The sequence below is a fragment of the Lactuca serriola genome, chromosome 3 (assembly GCF_051521515.1).
Source record: "Lactuca serriola cultivar US96UC23 chromosome 3, Lser_US96UC23_V15, whole genome shotgun sequence".
Lineage (NCBI taxonomy): Eukaryota > Viridiplantae > Streptophyta > Magnoliopsida > Asterales > Asteraceae > Lactuca > Lactuca serriola.
The window spans coordinates 87677525-87684847 of NC_136410.1; positions in this window are offsets into that span (position 1 = coordinate 87677525).

A 7323-nucleotide genomic window follows, 5' to 3' on the forward strand; every position below is an offset into this window, starting at 1 on the left:
TTTCTCTAAATTGTTTTGTATCATGTAATTCCTAACCATGATATTAGAGCTTGTTTTGAATCTCCTACACCTTTGATTTTTCTTGATCATTAACCCTTATCAATTTACAAGTTGGGGCTAGCCCACTTGGCTAACAAGGAGATCTTTAATCTAACAACTAACTAGGAGGTCATAGGTTCAATCCCAGACATAGGAGATATTTATATTATTTGCCGTTTCAAAAAAAAAAAAATCCCTATCATAATTTCGATGGGTGATCATTACTAATGACTAGAAATCTAAAATTTAAAATATTGTTGATATTTAACTCTTCATAACTTTATTTTTATTTTACTTGTTGAGTTTTATTAATTTCAAAAAATTATCATGAATTTTATACAAACCATTAAAACGTTTATTACAATATAGATATAATTTCTTTTTACGCATTGTATTTAGCCTTTTGGACCTTGTGGTTGAATGTCGTGGTTGTTTGTATATTTGGTCGATTTATATGTAAAGGTTTTAGTGTTCTCGCATTCTATATAACAATTGTAATTAGATTAGTTTTTTTTTTTTTCCTAATTGTATGTATTTTATTTTTAATGTAAATGAAGAATAAATCGAAAGATTAAAATATTGTGTATTTGGGACGATCATTTTTTCACTAGATCTTACCCTATAAAATCCAGGTACTAGACCGTTTGTGGTACATGGAAAGGGATTACTGGGCAAATGATTATAGTCAATGTATATGCACCGCAGGCAGCTACTAAAAAAAAATATTATGGGCTGAATTACTTGAACTCAAAAGATCTATACAAGGGATTTGGATTTTTTTGGAGACTTCAACGTTGTGGCATGGCCTTCTGAAAGATTGAACTCTCAATTCCGTCGACTCAGTGCCAATTGTTTTAATCATTTTATTCATGAAGCGGGAATGCGACAATATGGCATGGGAGGTGTGCGATTCACTTACATGGCGAATATGGTATTGAAATTGAGTGAGTAAGACAAGTTTTTTTAATATGCTCCAATAATTGTCTTCAGGTACAACCATAATTCTCGGTCAGAGCTCTCCCTCGTGATCACTTCGATCACTCGCCAATTATACTTTGTTCTTCTTAATTAGATTACGGTCCACCTCCATTTCGTTTCTACAACTCTTGGATCCTTAGAGATGGATTTGAGTGGATCTTCAAACATGCTTGGATCTCCTTTTTGGGATATGGTCCTCCAGATTTGTACATGGTAGCTAAATTAAAGTTCCTTAAATTAATCTAAAAGAGCTGGAGAGATACATAACATAAAAGGAGAAATCAAATCTTAAAGAATGAAGTCAGGTAAATTGAAATTATTGGTTGAATAGCGACAATTATCTGAATCGGAGATCTCTTATCGAAAAGCTATTAAACAAAGAATCTTGGAGCTTGAGAAGACTGCACTTTAGGATCTGAAACAAAAAGCACGTGTTAAATGGATCCTTGATGGTGATGAGAATTTGCGGTACTTTACAGGGTCATATAATCGTAGGAACAAAACTCACGGGTTGATGAGATGTGTGGACCACTGTCACATCTATTATTCAGGTATCCGTTTTAGCCATTAAGTTATGCTCCACTTGCAAAATTTAGTCCCTGGTGGCAATTTCGTAATTTTGGAGTTGCTGGAGTATGTTAGGCGTATACTCTCGTACATTGAGCGTACTCCGGATCACTTTAATATGCAACGCGTATGCTGGTACGCCGGACATACACAACTAGGGTGCAAACCCTAAATGTTAGGGTTTGGACCCTATTTAAACACATTTATGGCCTCATGCACCTTCTTATCATCAACCTCCCTCCTTATTAGTAAACCCTAAAGAGTGTTTGTGCATTGTGAAGCTTGTGGATTCATTTTTGGTGCCATTTGGAGCTTTTGGAGTAGAAGGAAGAGCATTAAGGTGGTGGTGTTTCACTCAAGGCTTTAGATCCAGCATCTAGTCCCCTTTATGCACCTTGTGGAGGCAAAAAGTTTCAACCTTGATTTAGAAATCTTATGGATCTAGTTTTAGCTCAAATTTGTTCCTTTTTGGTCCCAAACTTGGTCTTTATGAGTAAAAGGTACTCCAAGCCACTTGAGTTGTCCTTTCAGAGGTTTTAAGGGGTGTGAAGTCATAAAGTTGGGTTTTTGGCCACTAGTTTCCCTCCATGCAAGTGCTAGATGGTCTTAATGGGCTAAGAGACTAGGGTTTATGGAGTTAAGGTCGTAATAGCCATGTTATGGTTAAGAACATATTTTGTTGCCTAGATCTGAAATTTGGACGTAGGTGCTTAAGGGATTAAGCACTTAATAAGAGAGGTGGTGAGCAGTTGCGTACGCTGGGTGTACCGAAGGGTACACCGCGCGTACGAGATCACTCCCTGATCTTCGGTCAACAATGAAGTATGCCCCACGTACATAGGGAGTACACCCTGCGTACTGACTGAGTCAACGTGGTTGACTAAGTTGAATTTGACTCGGATTTTGACTCGGGTTTGGCCTAGGGGTATTTTAGGTATTCGAATGGTAGTCTGAGTTTTGGTTACTGTTATTCATAAAGGTGACCGGTAGTGTGGGTCCCAGAGCAGTGTGTCATTTCAGCTTATTGTTTGTCTGTGAGGTGAGCCTTTCTTACCACCTTAAGTGGGCCGAAGGCACCAAGGCTGACCCACTGTATTGTATGAGTAAAAATTGTCTACTATCATATGAATTTGTATGATGTGATTGTATGATTTATGTATTGAGCTACCTTAGGCTTGGATTCATTATAGAATCAAGGTTGATAAGGACCTAGGGGTTGATTCAGACCCGAAATAACTACTTGCTATTATTTTGGGTTGATATGGACCCGAGGGTTGATACGGACTTGACACAACTACGTGTTGTTATATTATATGTATGTTGTATGTGGTAACTTGGGAAGCTCACTAAGCTTTATGCTTATCGTTTTTGTTTATGGTTTCAGGTACTTCTAGTTCAAAAGGGAAGGGCTCAACGTGATGACACAACATCCTCCTCATATGATTCCCACACTTCATGTATTTGTACTATGATGTTTTGGAATATTGTAATGATTGGTTTTCGGTACAATCAGTGAATGAAATTAATGGCTTTTAAATGAAAAACTTTAGTACTGTTTTTGGGTCATTACAAGTTGATATTAGAGCCTTGGTTTGAGTGATTCATGCATACTCTCGGGTGTGTCAGAACTCAAACTGAGGAAATGATAGTTTATCTTAAATAAAAATGTATTTAACCTTTTAAAAAGAGATTTTATTTAAGAAGAAAAATGGTGTGATATGTGCGATCAGCCGAGCTCAAGTAAGTGGTTCCTAGTTTACCTATACTTATGTTTTATGAGTACGGTAGAATCATCATTTGAGAATCTATGTGATCCTATTTTGTGTATAATTTGCATGCATAGGACAACCGAACGGTGTTGATTGATTGTTCTCGATATTGCGATGGTGCGAGTTGAGGATTCCGTGGAGAGTCTAGGACATTTATTCCGTATGGAATGAGATTAGTTTATAGTTTTAGTATGGCGACTTAGAGGGATCAGGAATAACTGTGAGGAAGGTACAAGTAGGTGTGAAAGGTAGTATTGGACCCGTATTACTATAAGCACGAGACCTGTACTTAAACGAGTGCGGATCTAAAAATTCTAAAGAGGCCAATCTAGAGGAGTCCCCTCGAGTCCTTTGCTGATTGTTTTTATGTTGTGTTTCAGTTTGGAGGATGGTGTGTAACACCCCAAAAATAATGATATAATTTTTTTTTGTTTTTAAATTAATAACTTGTTAATACATGTCTTTCCCACAAAATCAGAGTAATTAAGTTATAACAAAATATTGACAAATCATAGTAATTCATAGAAAGCGGAAATATGTGGTGTGTGCTCTGCAATCATCCCGAGCCCTTCCATTTGAAAACTAGAGTACCTGAAACATAAACTGAAAACGTAATCGCAAAGCTTAGTGAGTTCTCCAAAATACCCCATAGCATACAACCACATAATATCATCCACAAAATATTATCCAAAAAATAGCATCCACAATATATCATGCAATATACATATAGTTGCCATGGGATCCCCCATGCTCTTTACTAGGAATGCCTTGGGCTCCTCTCATGGTCTTACATCCAAATGTCATGGGCTCCCCCCATAGTCTTATATCCAAATGCCATGAGTTCCTCCATGGTCTTATATCCAAATGCCATGGGCTCCCCCATGGTCTTATATCTAATGCCATGGGCTCCCCCCATGGTCTTTCATGCAAGTATCACAGATACAACTAGCATTCCACATAACAAGTAATGGGCTGACATTGGTGCCTTTGACCCATGGATATAGTGAGAAGACTCACCTTACACCGCTGAATCATATAGACAAACCCCGATTGTTGGCTGACAAATCCCCAAAATGAAACATCAAAACAACACCCAATTAACATTTGGGTGCCAATGCATAACCATAAATCCATACTTGGGGTAAAAAGACTATTTTACCCCTAACCCAACTTGGTCCAAAACCAAGACCAAAACTCAAACTCTGGAGCCCCAAAAGCCAAATAATCAATCAAGGCCCAATTATAGCCTAATTTTCCAAATTGCGCCCAAACCCCTTACATGGGCCTTACCCTAAATCTCATTCAATTTTCCTAGTCTATACACTTGCTCTCAAATGGCCAAATAAGAACCCAAACACCTAAGCCCAAAAGAAAGGCCCAACTCGAAGCCCAAACATAATTAGGGTTTTCACATAAAATGACGATTAGGGTTATGTAAAAAAATTTAACCCATTAAGGACTTAATCCATTGAATCTATCGCTACCGTTCCTCACATAGCAACGGTAGTGTTCATACCGAACAACTCTTCCATAGGCATCTGCCGCTCCTACCAGAACGAATACTAAAACCATTGAACCTTGACGATTACCGGAGAACAGACCTACTGAATCCTGACTAAAGGCCTCCCACATAATACCCCCGAACCAATTCTAAACAAAAACCAGAATAGCAGTCGAACACATTGGAACTTGCTACACGATATACAACTCCTCAATGAACCACTTATGATTCATGGCATGCAAAAGACATGAAAAAATTCCTGAAGATATAACCCAACGATAATAGAGAAATAACCCGAAGATAATGCTTACCTAAATCAATATAAAATCCAAGCAACAAGAGAACTGATAGCAACCGAAGAAAAGCAAAAGACAGCATACCCGCAATATCACCTGCTGGAGCACTGACCTCTCCCGGACGTACACTAAAACAACTGACTACTCTTTGTTGTGGCTCCAAATCGATTTCCCTCTCTCAGGCTCTATAAATCATATCATTCAGGGTATTACACCCGAAAATACTCTCAAACTCCCTGACATCATCCACCACATATCATGATACGTCACCTTCTTAATTTCCTCATCTGCCGCATACCGTGGAAACAATAAAGTCCTCTCTCAGAACTTGGCAAGGATCTCTGCCTTGATCCCAGTAGTTTGGCAGAGATCCTGAAACTCTCGCGCCAACTGCTGCACCTCAATCTCTAATGCGACTTAGTTTGGAACTTGATCGACAAATCATATCATAACATAGTATAAAAATCATCATGACCCACCTCACGACCAATCTCTTCCCACCAATCTCGTGCCCTGACCTTCAATAGGCATGAATCATATCTGAACTTTCCTCCTTGGCAGAAACTCGTTGTGAACGCATTAGCCATATTCGTTACCCACCTTCTACTGGAAACGGGGTCCCTCTCCCCATAGAATGCAGGAGCTCCACAAGCATAAATCTCACAGAAAGAAAGAATGCAAGCTCCAAAGATAGCCATAACCTCAGCATGGAACGCTCCCAAGCGTTCATCCAAGATCTTCAAAAACCCTCCTTGACCGAACGAAAGACCACATGAGTCTTCTCCAAAACACAACAGGTAATCTCCAACGAGATGAATTCTCGTGTCGGCTCGCTAATCGGCTCAGTATCTTACCTGAGCTGGAACCAAAACCTAAACCTCCTTCCTGGAAACTCATCACCAAACCGAAATACCATCATGCAAAAGTTCTTAACATACTTAAGAATACTTTTCCCCAAACTTCTTAGATTCTCCAAGACTCTTCCCGATTCGAGTATGGACCCTTTGCTTTCAGTAGTACGGGCCCAATACTACCTTACACACCTATCCATAGTTTCCTCAAGAATCATCCCGAATCTTCTAAGTCACCTCCTCAAACTGATGCACTAAAGCTCACTAAACAATGTGACTACAACCACTGCACCACCCCCCTTAGGCTCACCTAGGTTCCTAACCTCACTCTGCCATCAACTGATGAAGAACTCTTCATAATTCCAATCATCCACCTCATGAATACCTTCTTATTCACTTAGTAGTTGACTCCCATCATCCAAGAGTTCCACAAAGCACAAAGCAGGCAGCATTCATGCAGTAGCACTCTAATCCGTAGAACTATCATAGAACATTCACCCCACACACAAACACTTATGCTAGAAATTCCAACCTTACTGTCGGTTGGCTTATGCATGCAAATTATACACAGAACAATATCAAATAGACTATCGAATAACGGAATCTACCCTAAAACCACAACAAGACAAGGAACAGGAAATAAGGCCAAATCAATCATTCTAGGGATATAAGATCCTAACTGTATACAATTTTTAAAGCATACACTTAGTAATTATTAATTCCAATAAATATTACCATCTCACATAGCATCCAATACACCCAGCGCAACGAGGTATCACATATCAGATCAATTACAACTAACTAATCAGCACTAGCATGCAAGTCTACCAGCTCCTACGATATACATACAAAGGTATTGTTGGATTAGTGTCTAAGTCCATAACTATTTTGGTATGTAGTTGACCCGATGGTGCATGGTCCTTTTGGGTTGCCTTCACCAAAGCAACTTGATAGGATGAATTATAGAGAGAAAGGATTAAATATGATTTATTAATATATTATGAGAATAATATATTAAAGGAGAAATCATATTGTTTAATTAATATTAGTCAATAATTAATTGGTAACTAGTTTTGTGACTAAAATAGATTAATTAAACTTAAGGGACTGGAATTGTAATTATAAGATAGTTGCAATTGGGCCATGGATTGCCTTGTATTAAGGGATGGACGAATTCTATGGGGAAGCCCATAAGAAATCGTCCAAGGCCTTAAGGAAAGGGATCCATGGGTTGCTTAGGGCTTAAGCATCCAAATTAGGGTTTCCTTGTTAGATAACCCTAATAGCCTCCTATATATATGGATCCCTTATGACCCAAAAAC